This window comes from Octodon degus, unplaced genomic scaffold, assembly GCF_000260255.1.
Source record: "Octodon degus isolate 3935 unplaced genomic scaffold, OctDeg1.0 scaffold00170, whole genome shotgun sequence".
Taxonomy (NCBI): Eukaryota; Metazoa; Chordata; class Mammalia; order Rodentia; family Octodontidae; genus Octodon; species Octodon degus.
In genome coordinates, this window is record NW_004524746.1 from 3,088,290 (window position 1) to 3,089,288 (window position 999).

Consider the following 999-nt stretch of genomic DNA (forward strand, 5'->3'; position numbering starts at 1 on the left):
AAAAAATATTTCCAATATAATCATCTGACGTTTTTAACTCTATATGTGTTGTCAGGCCTGAGGGTCTCTTCCTTTTCAAGGGAAACATTAACCTTCTCCCCTTTCATATAAGAGCACTCTGACATTTTAGAGCTTCAGCATTTGTCAAAAGTATGAGGGTTTTTTGAGTATATATTATGTTAGTGCATTCTGCGTTCCTAACGGTAATCTAGTGATATCCATTCCAACAATTATCTCATATCCAGAGGACTAAAGAAACTTGACTGTTTGCTGGGGCTTCAGGTTTATGAACACTGTGTATTACAAAAGAATGGCGTATCTAAGAACTGGTCCAGTGGAAAGAGATGTTTTCATCCAACCACCTATTATTGATTTGTAACCACTTCTTTATCAGAGAAATCAACTTCCTTTCCGAGTATGTGGGAATTCTACCTGCTGAAGCAGCTGTCTGCTGTCAAGCACCAAAGGTCTGAATGGAATGTGAAACTATTGTCTGACCAATCTTTGTGATTATCTCTCCAGCGTCATCTGACTTTGGGACAGTAGAGCTATTAACAAAACTGGCCAGTTATACTTAGCTGCCTTTCATGGACTCTAGACCTTTGGATCTGGATTTCCAGGATTACAAAATGATTGTATTATGACATCTAATATTTTTATATATTTTTCTAATTTTTAAACATTTGTAGGCCAAAAACCAAACGTCTTGTCTTATACCACATAACTAGCAAGTTGACTAGTACCATTTCACTCAACAACCCATTTTTTAAACCACAATTAGGAATGCTATCTTCAGCAAGCATAGAATTTTCATAAAAGTGCTATTTCTAGACATCTATTTTTCCATATTTATGTTAGAATTCAGTTTTAGTTTCAAAACTATTCCTCCATTTATAGTTACCAGAATAACTCATAATCATCTGAGCACGTCAGACTCATTTCCATTGTTTGGCCTCCCCATTATTCAAGTATTTTTTTCAGGCGTTCAAACCCAAATCT

General features: G+C 35.6%; 1 pseudogene; it reads right to left on the bottom strand.

Annotated features, from left to right (window-relative positions):
• Positions 1-114, bottom strand: LOC111813196 (annotated as a pseudogene).
• Positions 115-999: the final 885 nt, after the last annotated feature.